Source organism: Lissotriton helveticus, chromosome 11 (genome assembly GCF_964261635.1).
Source record: "Lissotriton helveticus chromosome 11, aLisHel1.1, whole genome shotgun sequence".
In the NCBI taxonomy this organism is placed as follows: Eukaryota; Metazoa; Chordata; class Amphibia; order Caudata; family Salamandridae; genus Lissotriton; species Lissotriton helveticus.
In genome coordinates, this window is record NC_136072.1 from 105833093 (window position 1) to 105845550 (window position 12458).

General features: G+C 44.4%; 1 protein-coding gene across 3 annotated transcripts in view; it reads right to left on the minus strand.

Annotated features, from left to right (window-relative positions):
- TBL1XR1 (TBL1X/Y related 1) overlaps positions 1–9382 on the minus strand; it is a 553738-nt gene extending 544356 nt beyond the window's left edge. For 2 of the 3 annotated variants that reach the window (XM_078666439.1, XM_078666438.1), the window contains exon 1: positions 9118–9352. The gene's annotated coding sequence lies outside the window, so the exon portion shown is untranslated. Of the gene's footprint in view, positions 1–9117 lie in introns of all 3 variants that reach the window. The other variant, XM_078666437.1, reaches the window with a different exon arrangement.
- Between the last annotated feature and the right edge of the window lie 3076 nt (positions 9383–12458).

A 12458-nucleotide genomic window follows, 5' to 3' on the forward strand; every position in this document is an offset into this window, starting at 1 on the left:
AAACGTCTGCAAGGTATTGTTTCAAGTCAGAGATGAAGACTCCAAGATACCATCAAACAAACAAGCAAGCTTCTCCAATCTATCCAGAACTTCCTTAAACCAATGATTGTCACGTCTTTCATAAAGTTCACTCAATTGCTCTCCACATACCTGAACTTTTTCTTTAACAACAAAGCCCTGAATGTGAATAGCCAACTAGACCTTAAATAATAATAATAATAATAAAAATAGTAAATCATTTATGAAGCACCTGGTTACAACAACTGGTGTGCTCCTGAGTAAACTGAAAGAAATGAAACAGGGGCAATAAGAACATAAGACATCAGAGCTGGAAGAGCCAAGTTTTCTTTTTCGGAAAATGTTCTCCGATGGCTCTACTCGAAGAAAAAGAAATAATGCATTCCAGTTTTTGGCTGCCAAATAACCAAATGAACGCGCACCCATTTTTGCTCTTTGGATTTTAGGGACTTTAACCAAATGAGCCCCCGATGACCGAAGGTGATGCGTCGGATTATGGGGATAAGAAAATCATGAAGATAACCTGGTCCTTTGCCCTACAGACTGCAGTGGCAAAAGCACAGGGCTTTAACCTTTTCGACGCTGATGACGGAACCGCTCCGTCATCAGCCGCGGTGGCGCTGTGCTGATGACGGAGCGGTTCCGTCATGGCCCGCCCGACGCGCCTGCGCGGCGCGTTCTATTGAGCGGGCGGGGCCATGAAGGAACCGCTCCGTCATCAGCACAGCTCACCCGAGGCTGGTGACGGAGCGGTTCCGTCACCATCGTGTGAGTGCCACGCGGCCCCCCCGCCCCCTTAGCGCTGCAGCGGAATAGCCGCCGCAGCGAAGGTGTTAAAACGAATTATTTTATTGACAGGCAGCCAGAGCAGGGAGTCAAGGACTATCGCAGAGGAGGCTCTCCTACGTACGTTGAGAACTAGGCGTGCTGCCGCATTCTGAATGCGTTGTAGCCTATGGAGACATTTTTTTGTTGCTTCAAGATAGTGGACATTTCCATAGTCCAACTGTGACATTACAAGAGTGTGAACCAGGGTTTTCCTGGCTGAGATAGGGAGAATGTCCAGAGTTTTCCTCAACATTTTGAGGGTTCCAAAACATTTCCCTGTAACCTTCCTAGTGTGGGTCTCGAAGGAGAGTTTAGGGTCCAGCCAAACACCCAGATTTTTAACTTCCTCCTTAGGGATGGGAGTGGGACCCAGGGTCTGGGGCCACCAATCTGAGGGCCAGATGGAAGGGGACTTCCCTACGACCAGGACCTCAGTTTTACTGAAGTTCAGCTTAAGGCAATTACTTGACATCCAGGACGCAGTGTCCCTCAACCAGGAAGAGAACTGGATGGCTGTATCTTCAGAGTTCTGGGATAAAGGGACAACAAGCTGCATGTTGTCCACATAGGACACAATGGTGACATTGTGTTTTCCACAATGTCCGCCAGAGGACGGTGTAAAGATTAAAAAGAGTTGGGCTCAAAATTTAGCCCAGTGGGACCCCTTGTGAGAGTGAAATGCTTTTAGACATATGCGGAACACTGTGAAACTTGAAAACTACTGATCCTGAAGGAAGGAAATCATCCACTTTAGATCTGCTCCCTCCAGTCTACCTGATCAAAGTGGTTTCAAAAACAGTTTGTGGGATACTGTGTCAAAGGCTGCGCAGAGGTCCAGCAGGACCAAAGCAACAGTCTGACCATCATCCGCACGCCTGCATTATGTTTCTGTAGCGAGGAGCAACGCTGACTCCGTAGAGTATGTGGCTCTAAAGCCTGATTGCATGGGATGGAATAGGTTGTGCCTGTTAATATGCACATCTAATTGCATGTTCACAACCTCTGTGGTATTTTAGAAAAGTAAAGCATGCTGTACCAGGCCCGATAACTTCTGCAAGGTGTTGTTTCAAGTCAAAGATGAAGACTCCAAGATACCATCAAACAAACAAGCAAGCTTCTCCTATCTATCCAGAACTACCTTAAACCAAGGTGTGTCACGTCTTGAGTGAAATAGGGTGCAAGTCATCCAACAAACCCGGATCTGCAGATGGTTTTTTCTTTAAGGGGAGGACAATCGATTGCTTCCACTTGCTCAGGACCTCACCACAATGGAATAATAGCTCTTGAAGTTTGTGTACATAAGGTAATATTATGTCTAGCCCTTCCCTAATGATTTTAGGTGAAGCTGGGTCCACTGGAGATCCCGACTTGATACTTAGAGCTATACCTTTTAAATCTTCCAGCGAGGGTGGCACAAACTCTGAAAGGTGGTTGGCCACAAGTACAGAAGTTTTCTCAGATTGAAAGAAATTGCCATTACGGGCCTCATCAAGAAAGGAATCATTTATTTGAGATATTCGAAGCAAAGAAGTTGGCAATGTGGTTACATCACTCTGGAGAAGTAATGGCAGAAGCCATGGTTCTCTTAGAGAGGAAGGTCTTTAAGGATGGCAGATAACTCTCTAGGGGAGTTGTCCGCCTGCTCTATTCTATCATTATAATAAGCAGTACAGGTTTTTTTAATAAGAGAATGGTCGTTTTTTGTGCTAACTCATAAGCAGCCTTATTGCCGTCGGAGAAGCCTTTCCTCCATAGCCGCTCTAAGCATTTACAAGATTTTTTAACTATCCTTAGATCTTCATTGAACCAAGGTGCTGATTTGGTTAGTCTCTAAGGGATATTGGTAGTCCATGGAACAATTACATCTAATGTTTCCACTGCTGAGTTAGCAGCATTAATAACTTCTCCCAATTGAGGCCGTCTCTGCTGAAGGGCTTGAGTAAAGCTCTTAGCGTTGAATCTGGCCCATTTTCTGCATGGAACAATTGAGCCTATTCTAACTGCAAAAGCAGATCATGGCCAACACCTTTCACTATGTAGCCAATATAACCAACTCCTTACACTTTACAGACTTCCCCATACTCTTGCAAAAGGTCTATCCTCTACCTTTCCTGAATAAACCATACTTATTTAACACATTCCTAGGAAATGGTAGAAGGGCTGTTCTTCTCATCAAACAGTTAACCAAGTGGTAGTGGTGTAACTTTGAAAGGACCAACATAACTTAAAGCTCTAACAATCTACCAATCAGAAATAAGACCCTAACAATGGAAATGAAACCATACATACTTCTGTAGGGTGAAACATCCTTGCAAGAGATGACAACGCCACTATCAATATCTTCATCTCCTGGGATCTTAGGCTACCTTTGCTACTTTTCTCAAACCCAGCCTCTCAAGCAGAAAGCAAAGTTACTGGGTTAGTTCTCACATAGAAAGCAAGGGGTTAACATGTCTGGAACCTTATACATCTGACAGGAGTGGTATCCACTTTGAGAGAGAACCAGGGCTACTGAAAAAGCCTCTATGCAGACCTTCCATGTGCCAGAAAAGTAGTCAACATAAGGTTTAAAACACCAATGGTGAATGCACTGAAGAAAGTCATCAGACTATCAATCAGAACCAGAATTAAATGCAAGTTCTCTTATGCTTCACAAAGAAATGTGTCATACATTTTAACAATATAACAATATATGTGTAACAACATGTTGGTAATAGAATAAGTACAGGTCAAGTGATTCATTGAAACTCACCAGTTGACAGACATTTTTCTACTGTTTTTAACCAAACTAGAGATATTCGCCAAACAAAAGAATCCCTTGAGTATACCTCTAGATATATTCAACACTGTACCCCAGCACACGTAAGTTCAAAAGATCTTTTCAGAAGTTATTAACACACAACACAAACAGATCAATTGGTCGATTTTTCTTCTTTTAATCAGTCTTCTTGTTGTCAGTAGCTCAACTGTTCCCAAGCCAACATGTGTTTCGTTGCTTCAGTAAGTTAGTACCTAGCAACGCTGGCTCCGCGATTCAGTCGCACGTCTTTCTCCTAACAAGAGATTGTACCTATTTCCGACCCGATCACAAGGCAAGATCGGTGTCCAACGCCTGCCGAGATTTATGCTCACGGCCGCACTCCCGGACCTATCCAGACCGGGACTGTCCTGACTGACACCGACAGTGATAGTCGACCGCCGACGGACTGCCCACCTCGGCTCCACCCTTCAAACCCCTCGTGACCCTTGGTTTACCGGACCTGGTCTCTCCGAATCTACTTAAGGAGCCCCTGCCTACTCCTGCACTGCATACGACCCCCCTAAGTCCTGAAGATGATCCTAAACTACACGGATCGAAACGCCGTCGACCTTCCAGCCTGTATTTAGGCGCTTCCTCCATAGCGAATTTCAGTGAAAATGAAATACTAGAATCCAACATTTAAAATAATTTGAAATCCCTATGTTTGAAGTCACTGTAAATATTTTCACTTCACACCTTGCGCCGCCTCTCGCTGTTTCTCTTGTCACTTGTGTCGCCGTAGTGTCACCTCTTTCACTCGTGCACCTTGTACATACTTGGGTCACTTGAAAATGTGTATTTATAATATGCAGTGCTGATATTTAACTGTATATCCTATTCTGTTTCATATAATTCTTCTAAATTACTTGAATTAAATTGATGCTTTTAGCATTTAAAATGAATGTTCAGAGTCTCCTTGTACCCTTCCGGATAATGTGTTCATATCCTTTATAATTGTCCTGCATTCATACCAGTTGGGATATTGTTCTTATATATAGCTCAATAACTTAACAGCACTCAATGTCCAACCTACCATCGTGGACTCAGCGAAATCCCTAGGCATCACACTTGACGGCAAGCTCAACATGCAGCAGCACGTCAGCAAAGCCACAAAAGCAGCTAATTTCCAAATCAACACACTGAGGAAAATTAAACCCTTCCTCCCTGCTGAAGACTTCCAAACTGCTGTACAAGCGTTAGTCATCCCTCGAATAGACTACGGAATTGTGGCCCTCAGCGGACTCCCGCTATCCACAACAGCACCCTTAAGAGCCTCCCTGAACGCTGCCGCGAGACTCATTACTGGCTCAAGAAAACATTCGCATATATCCCCAGACTTAAAGTCCCTAAAATGGCTGCCTTTTGAAGCCAGAATACAGCTAAAAATTGCAGTTATGACACATGCGGCCGTGCATCACAATGCACCCAACTACCTCGCTCAAAAGTTGTCTATATCAGGAGGTTCGAGATCCAATAGAAGTTCAAAAAATCTACTCCTGAAACCTCGTAGATTCCGGAAAGAGAAAACATACAAGCGCTCCTTCTCAGGAATGGCACCCAGGATCTGGAATGCGCTCCCTCCTGAAACCAGGCGTATCTCCTCCACTGCACTCTTCAAGAAAGAGGTGAAAACCATCCTTCTGGCCAAGATCTCCTGAACCTTATAGGTGCTGGATCAGAGACCCAGCATTGCTTTGTATCACTGCTCACCTTGTCCTTTGGCACTATACTTCTACTTGATGGGGACACTACTACGCTACTTTCGTACTACTGACCAATATATGATACACGTTGGCTCACTGATTCACTCTCCCGATGCCCCCACTCAGTGCTCTCTCTATACTAAAACATTGGTATAAGCCTTCCACACACCCAAGGTGTACCTGAACTCCTCTGTAGTGGGATCAATGACTTGTGCCGTCTTATATTACTTGTTTACCTGATTGTATATTGATATGTTTTATGTATGTTATTATTATCCTATCACGTTAGTAACTACTATACTGCTCCCATTACCTCTGTTCATTCCTACTGCCCCTACCCTGTCTTTGTGAAGCGCTCTGATATCTGTAAGGATCTTGTTCGTGCTATATAAAACTTTGAATAAAATAAAATAAATAAAAATAAATAAAATGTAAATAGGTTTCTAAGACGATGTTCCTTTTAGGGCTCTATAGGTTAAAGAGTTTCAGAACCAAACATATACGCTGTCCTGTATTGAATATAATGATGCAATTGTTAAATAAAAAGAGTTTTTAAAAAAAGAGTTGGGTACTCATGGCAAGCTTGGAGTGGAAAGGTTTTTACATTTTTAAGGGGCACTGCTCTTGACCATTTCCTGTACATTTGCTCTGGCAAGAACAACAAAGTGTAAGCAAAGGACTTTTCCCACAGAATAAATGTTGACACAAAAAAGAACTAATGTACCATTTAAACTTACACAGTAATATTTAAAATAGAAAAGTGCTATTTATGTATTGCAAACTTGAATTATCACTCATAGACGTAAATTAAAGCAAAGCACCTAGGCATAGTTTCAAATATACCTATGCTTTTTTAAAGTAAAAAATAAGTGGTTTTCAACTCACTGGTCATGGCAAGCTAAAGGCACTCTTGCTCCACCCCCAAAAACCCCTTCTTCTGTCAGTCTCCCAATTACTCACAAAAGCATACAAATGATAGCCACTACCAGCAACACTGGAATAGACAGCATGAACTGAGGAGCCCATGTGGGGAATCTAGAAGCTACAATGGTGGTCCAGGCATCTTTGAGATGCAAAGGGTCTGGAATACCTAGTCAGGTCTCTACACCCTGTCAGGCGTCCACAGATTTCAGAAGCTGTCAGTGGTGGGAAGATATGTCAACTGGGGGAGGGGGTTCACTCAATACCAACAATTTAGACCAGCTCATTTTTGCTAAAACTAGAGACATAAGATGGTTAGCAACAGTAATACAAACCAAGAACAGGTGGACTGCCCAGATAGCTGTTGACCAAGAGCAAATTAGATCTTGGCTAGGCCTCTAAAACGAATCTATGGAATGCCAAAGGCCAAAAAGCGTGTCTCAGCGCTTAATGAGAGATGATCAAAAACTTCTAAAGCATGCTTCTGTGATGGACCGGATAGATAACAGACGCTTAGGAACCTCAGATACTCAGTTTTTAAAACTCAGTTGGCTTGTGATTAGGATGGATTCCAAACCAACACAAAACAACAGCATATCGATCTGCCTTCGTTCTTGTCCAACCCATACAATACCTTGTATCAAAATGAAAGGAAACTAGGCCTTCACCAGCAGGTTTCCTGAACCTTATATGCACACTGTAGAAGCTACCCCAAAGTTGTAGTTACTTATGTGACATAACCACATCCCTACAAGCACTATATAGATGGAGTGCTGGGTATCTCAAACATTGGAGCCTGTGGCAGAAACACGTTGACGACAATAGTGGTGATGTGGAAATAGTTCCCCTAATCCCCACATTCCAACTTTTAATACCAAGTAATACCCTGTGATTAAATGTGATTTGGGGTAGTACATTGGATTTTAAATCACTTTTGGCACGGGCCCCAACTTAAATGATTAGAAGTGCTTCCCTGTCTTCAGGTGTAGGCCCGCTCTCTATCAAACCGGGTTTTTAGAGAGCGAGCACTGCCTATGATGAAGCATGACACCTGGTGGTGTGTGAGGACAGTCATTCACAATTTTTGAGATGCCCACCACTCCATCTATATAGTGCTTGTAGGGATATGGTTGAGTAGCTTCTACAGTGTGTATAGTAGGTTTGCCGGTCAGCTCACCCTGAAGACCCCATAGCCTCCAGTTCCCCCTCCTGTGGATATCTCTACGGGTCTTGTGTTTGTGTTCATGAACCTTATCCACACAATTATGGTGGTTAGAGAGTATTTTATAAAGAATTAAGATTACAGGTAGGTATTCAGGACATTACCATCCATTTTGGGCGCATAGTTTTTTATTTATTTATGTGTCTTCATGAGGGGGGGGGGGAGCCTTTTGCTGGTGGTAACCTGCCACAATATTTTCGTCATAAAATGCAGAAGTGCCATATTTCATCAAAGCAATAATGGAGTATTAAATTACCACAAATGTATCCTGTTGCTGGGGCACCATAATGGCCCCTAAGAGATCACAACTTTTACCAGACCACCACAGCAGTGGTTGGTGGCCAGCCATGGATTAGCAAAATAATGGTTTATTATTTGTAAATGTTTTACAAAATGGGTAAACAAGCGACAGGGGCACCTGAATGATCATGTTGGTGCATTAGCAGCGCATATTTTAATTGTCACTCACTCTGGCTAAACATGTCCTATCCTGACACAACTTGTGAAAGGTGACTCAATCCGGAAATCAGGTGCCTTTGGGTGTCCCTACTGTACATTCCTCTCTGCCGTGGCCTTAAATATGGAAATCCGCTTTTAGCACATCACAGTGTGACAGGATTACTGGTTTGGCCACTGTTGACCTTTAAGGCTTACATTCCCTAGTGTAAACAGCTCTGTACATCACCTGACACAGTGACGTTTCAAGGCAAGAAAAACACAAACGCCTACAATTACGCCTGTCGTTGATTCGGCCCACACCCCCTCACGTTAAGTTCCAACAAGAAATAACCTGTACACACAAAAGCACTAACATGGCCACAAATCAAAATACGACTACGTAAATTAGCAATTACAACAGACGTGAGGTGCAGCCAAATATATAAACACACATATAGCAAAATATATCTAATTTACGCATATATAAATTGGTCACTTGGCTGGGAAAACGTACACCCCCCCCTCCCCCTAAGTGGTGGGAAGCAGTGGAATTCCAGAATGCAAACATCTCAGTGGAAAGTAAGTCAGAACACTTTTTCCTCCCCTCCCCCACTCCAGCCCGAGTTCAAGCAGAAACACATTTCCAACCTTTCCAGGACTCTTAAAAACACAATATCCACGGCCTCGCTTCCACCCTCCAACACCCCCGCCAGCATCACTTGTGGCTTTCGTCGCCAAACGCCTATTATTTTGTGCTAAACAGCCACGTGCCGAGCCACAAACCTCTTTTTTTTCTAAAAATAGGCGGAGGGTGCCTGCCTTGTGATGGCTGCCTGCTTCCATTTGCTGCAAAGCATCGTTTTTATCGCCTCCCCTCCCCCCCAGGAAAAAAAATAAAAATAAAAAGGCCCCGCATCTGCAGGCATACAAAAGGAAATGACTTATTAAAAAAATATATATGTATATTGAAGAATGGCCGGGTTCCAGGAGCAGTAAACACATCCAGGGCGCCCAGCTTGGAAATATGTGTATCCCTGCCCATCCCCCACCCCAACTACAGTAAAGCGCCTCGCACAGCCATTAGGCAACTTCTGGGCACAATATTTACACAAAATCCAAGCATATCCCAGGCAGGGTGGTTTACGGGCCACCCCTGACATTTTTAACTGTAAACAAGAGTCGCTTACCTTGGAAACGTTGCTTTTCTGGGGCTCCCCTCCTCCTCTGCAGGCAGAATGTCCCCCCTTTGTTAATGTCAGAACATTGTCATGTTCAGCTGCGGCCAGGGCGGGATGAAAAGGGGGGGATGCACTGGCGATTTAGGTCTAAGAAAAAAAAAAGTGATTTTTGTTTGTGATTCGATTGAAGAGGAATTGAGGCAGAATGTAAAGCTGTTACTAAGAGAAAGAGCCAAGCAGCTTCAGAGCAGCCAACGGCTAGCAGACACTGAGCGCTGGGAGGGTGACCAGCCAGGCAGAAATGGGGTAGGCCAGCAGAAAAGGCTGCACAGCACAACAAACCATCCAGGGCTGGAGCACCACCACGGCAGTCCCATTTTCAGAAGATGAGAACAAAACACCACTGTAGATTTATCTGCCTTCCATTACACCAGTCGGGGGAGAAGAGACAAGCCCGGAGCTTAAAGAAACAGAGAGCTGGGGCTGTGATTACAGCAGCAAATCAAAAGCAATCACTGAAAAAAGAAGGAAGGCTCTGCGTGGGAAAGATAGATGGTGTGTTTCTGTTTATGTAGGCAAAATATATTTCAAGCAACAGACTTATACATTATCCTCCCATTATATAATCATAATACACATATAAAAAAGCTAAAATATTTTTCTTCAGCTCGAAAATCCCCCAAATATCTTGAATAAAAGCTGGAACAGAGAAGACTTTACTCACCTAAACCCTGATTCTTAGTGGGTCAGTATTCCTTCATATATATATATATATATATATATATATATATATATATATATTTTTTTTTTTTTCCGCACCCAGCAATTACCAAGTGCGATAAAGGTTTCACCCTTTGTTAAATTACGTCAGGTCAAATCTGACAGAATTAAAAAGTGGAAATGGTTCAGTATTTTCAGTGACATTGCATTTTGGTGCAGTAAGCACCAAAATCTGCATATTATTCCCAAAAAACTTGTAATAGGTGCTATTTATCACACCTGATAAATTCCTAAGCCAATGGAGCAGTGGCGGCTCACATAGGGTGTGCAGCGGGGTAGCGAGGCGGGGGAGGGGTATGGTGGGGGGTAGTAAACTCGGACATACGACTGAACGGAGAAAAGTAATTATTACGTTCCTCTGTTCCGTCGTATGTCCAAGTTTACTACCCCCCCCCCACCCTGCTACTCCCCCGACCTGCCCCGCAGTATGCCCTAGGCGAGTCACCACTGCAATGGAGTCAGATTTTACTGAGTGCGAGAAATTGTACCTTCCTTTCCACTCACTCATAATCGGGGCTACTATGTCCAAGAGAGTTCAAAACATGTTACTGATTGTCAGAAAAACATATTTGAAGCCATGCCCGCTGAGGCATATGGCAAAAAGCTGCAGAACTGTGCTCAGCTCGTTGTAGACTCTCTTGTTTCTAAACAGTAACAAATGATGACGTACAAAAACTTCTGCTTTCCATAAAAACTGCCTCACCCACAGATCCCTGCCCCCCTACCATTATGCATTTGGATGCCCAGGAGATTTCTGATAATCTCACTCCCCTTATTAACCAAGTTCTGGAATGAGGTTGCTATCCAGAAACTTGGAAAAAAGCATCTATTAGACCTCTCAAAAAAAATTTAAATCTGGACCCAACCGAACCAAAAAACTATTGTACTATTGCCGGCCTATCAATAGTGTCTAAGATCTTGGAAAAATCACTAAACACAGTGCTTACTGACTATTTAGAGGCCAACAACCTATTGGATAGCGAGGCCTTTGACGTTTGCTTGGTGGCCTTCTCTTCCACCCCTAACTATTTTCTCTACTGATGAGGGAAGTTATCACGAAACCCGAGCCATGTCTCGGGCGATATCCAAAAACCCGGGACATGTATCGGGTCTAGAGATCATCAGTTCAACAAGTACCTACTTGCACCCACTGGGGTGAACCACTCAAGAACTCCATGTACCAGAGTCCCTAGGGGCGATCCGGAGGAGGGGCTAGCGGTGTGCGGTCCATTGCGATTGTATCTACAAATTGGCTCCCTTGAGCTTTGAGTCGACGGGCTCCTGGACGACGCACCTGCGTGCCGGTTCGGGCATCGAGGCCTTTGACGGTTGCTTGGCGACCTTCTCTTCCACCCCTAACTATTTTCTCTACTGATGAGGGAAGTTATCCCGAAACCCGAGCCACGTCTCGGGCGATATCCAAAAACTCGGGACATGTATCGGGTCTAGAGATCATCAGTTTAACAAGTACCTACTTGCACCCACTGGGGTGAACCACTCAAGAACTCCATGTACCAGAGTCCCTAGGGGCGATCCGGAGGAGGGGCTAGCGGTGTGCGGTCCATTGCGATTGTATCAACCTATTGGATACTTCACACCATGGTTTCCGTTCTTGCCATTCCACCGAATCAGCCCTGTTCATCGCAACCGAAGAGATCCGCAGGGTGGTGGGCGGTCCTCGTGCTCCTAGATTTGTCGGCCACGTTTGCCACCGTGAACCACACGGTGTTGGTGCAGCGGTTGAGGGATGTGGGGGTGGAGGCCACTGCCCTGGCCCTCCAATCCTCCTTCTTGGAGGCAAGAGAGCAGAGGTTGTTCTGGGACGGCCTGCAATCGGATAGCTTCCAACTCCCATGCGGCGTCCCAGAGGGATCCGCCCTTTCCCCGACAATGTTTAACATCTACGTCACCCTGTTGGCTAAACTTGTTAGGAGGCATGGTTTTGCCCTGGTTTCTTATGCTGATGATTCTCAACTTGTCATCTCTATTACCAACCAGCCTGAGAACACAGCTGCCAGGTTCCATGTCTGTCTCACTGAGATTATGACCTGGATGAACCATAACTTCCTGAAAATGAACACAGACAAAATGGAGGTGATGGAGTTTGGTCCGGGCCAGCCCTTATGGAATAAGTCCTGGTGGCCAACTGAGGCTGGAGAATGCCCACGCCTTGTCATCAAGGTTAAGAACCTTGGGGTCATCTTCTATGATCAATTGAACTTCTGTACCCAGGTAAACAGTCTCATCTCCTCCTGCTTTTTTCTACTAAAAACCCTGAGAATTTTTTCTCCATTCATCTCACAAGAGTTGCAAAAGACGGTGATGGTAGCACTCTTCTTGTCCAAGTTAGACTACTGCAATGCCCTATTTTTGGGCATTGACAAGTCCCAAATGAGAAAATTGCAATCCCTACAGAACGCATAGCGAGACTACTTCTGGGTATACCCAGAGGGCAGTCAACTTCAGCAGGAATTAAATTGCTTCACTGGCTTCCTGTTAAACAGCGGGTGGAATTTATGGAATGGTGGTGTGTGACGTGGCTGGCGTGCATGCGCATAGATCACATGAAC